This window comes from Rattus norvegicus, chromosome 8 (assembly GCF_036323735.1).
Source record: "Rattus norvegicus strain BN/NHsdMcwi chromosome 8, GRCr8, whole genome shotgun sequence".
Classification (NCBI taxonomy): Eukaryota; Metazoa; Chordata; class Mammalia; order Rodentia; family Muridae; genus Rattus; species Rattus norvegicus.
In genome coordinates this window covers 108,420,801-108,423,258 of record NC_086026.1, presented here as the reverse complement: position 1 = coordinate 108,423,258, position 2,458 = coordinate 108,420,801, and positions in this window count along the sequence as shown.

The window sequence follows — 2,458 nt, the reverse complement described above, 5'->3', positions numbered from 1 at the left end:
GAGCTTGCGCTAGTGTGTGGGCCCTCTCCAGAGGCCCCGCCCACCCCCTTGCGGAAAGCCAATTACCCTGCCTACCCTCCGCTTTGGGACCAATCCCGCCCTTGCTGTGCGCAGCGGAGCGGTCAGCAGTGCGCCCTGCTGCGCCGCTGCTGTGCGGCTGCTGCCCCTATCCCTTGCGGGTGGTACCTTCTTGGTGTTCTGCAGGTCTGGCAGCTGTGTTTGTAGCCTTCGGGATAATCCGCACTTCCGGGTGAGGCAACTACTCGGCAGAGACCCTTTGTTCCCACTGTCCTGCTGGTTTTCCATTCTCTGCTATTGAACGGTCACTTTAGGTGGAAGAGTCCAGCCTTTGAAACTCTCTGCACGCTCACAGATGTCGTTTGGCCACCGAACCTTACACTTAGTCCAGAGCTTTTTGCTCGCCTGGTCTCCCTATTATTGGGACATTTTATAGTTCTTCCTTATAGTGGTGAGATGTTTGAATTTCACTTACTGACAGACAAGCCTTGAGGAATGGTGGTAGAGCTCAATAATAAGGCACTTAGTTATCCTGGTTGAGGTCCTGGGTTACTTATATTATGTGTTTAATGTATATACTACGTATGTACAAACACACAACCACTGCATTGTCCCTAATGTAACAAAAATGCTATTGTAAAATCTCAGACAAACAGATGAGTAGTGTCATAGGATCTACAAATAGAGCCTCGTAAAGTAAGGGGAACAAACCAAAGCAGAGATTTTTTTTTTTTAAGTTTGATAAAGATCTTGTTTGGGAGTGTTTGTCCTTGTTTAGTTGATATTTAAGAGAATCTCGCTATGTAATTCATAACAGCCTCACACTTGAATTCCAGACCCTCCTGCCTCAGTTTCCCCAGTCCTTGGATCACCAGGTCTATCTATCTACCCAACACTGAGGAGGTTGAAACAGGAGGATTGCAAGTTCCAGGCTACCCTAAGCTTTATAACTAAACCTTGTTTCAAAAACAGAAGGAGTAAAATCTAATGAAGCAGAAGTTTAAGGCAGGATATCCACAACATTAAAGAACACTGGTCTACTTAATATTCTGAAAATTCTGACTGACATGGCAATACATTTTTTTAAAGGAAAGAACATACAAATGGGAACTGGACAAAACAGATGGCGGACACATTGTACCCCTTACATAAAAGAGTTTCTATGAATAGATTTTTAAAGTGCCAAATGGAATTTTTAAATTATTAGTGCAGTGTACAAATAGGATATTAAAAGGACAGAAAATAAAAATGGTAGATTTAAAAAGACCTTACCTTTTCTGATCTCTTGCACGGGAGGAAAAGTTTGAACTCACCATGGACTCAACCAACTGCAACTCAGAAATATTTTGTGAGGTCTAAAAGTTGCCTAGCATATCTGAAGCCCTCGGTCTAATACTCAACACTACAAAACATACCATCGAAGAATCGCTATGCACAAATACATCTACCTATAATTTAATCGTACTGAGTACATGCAGATTTATTATTCCCATCTTCCTAGTCCATAAATGTGATATGACTATTTACAAAGCAACCATAATACAAATAATCATATTACAACCGTATTACATAGCAATGATTAAGTATATGGTATAAGTGATGATTCTGTGCAAATGCAGCGACATTATATGTGGAATATTAGCATTCTTGGATTTTTTTTCTTGGATTTTTTTATTTACATTTCAAATGTTATTCCCTTTCCCGGTTTCCCAGACATAAGTCCCCTATCCCATCTCCCTCCCCTTCTTCTATAAGGGTGTTCCCCTCCCCACCCACCCCCCCCTTTCTGCCACCCCTCTCCCTGACATTCCCTTACACTGGGGGTCCAACCTTGGCAGGACCAAGGGCTTCTCCTTCCATTGGTGCCCAACAAGGCCCTCCTCTGCTCCATATGCAGTTGGAGGGTTTTTTTTTAAGTGCTGGGAATGAAGCCCAGGGTGTCACACATGCTAGGTAGATATACGTACCACTGAGTTAAACCTTCAGCCCTCATCCTTAGATTTCAGTGTCTACTGTGAATTTCTGGAGCTGATTCCCTACAGACACCAAAGGAATGATGACTATATACAAACTGGCCAGCCTAAATGAGAGAAATTTATTCCCTCGTAGTCTTGGATGCTACAAGTCCCAAATCAGGGTGTTGGCAGAGTTGGTTGCTTTGTTTGAGAGGGAAGGCCTTCCTGCTGGTTTTCCACCTTGGCAGTCCTTGGTTAGTAAAGGCATCATCCTGAACTCTGCCTTCATCTGTGTGTGTGTGTGTGTCTGTGTGTTTGAGTGTGTGTGTATTTGAGTATGTGTGAGTGTGTGTGAGTGTATGTGAGTGTGTATGTGTGTGTAAGAGAATGTGTGTGTTTGAATGTGTGTATGTGTGTGAGTGAGTGCGTATGTGTGTGTATTTGAGTATGTGTGAGTGTGAGTGTATGTGAGTGTGTGTGTAAGA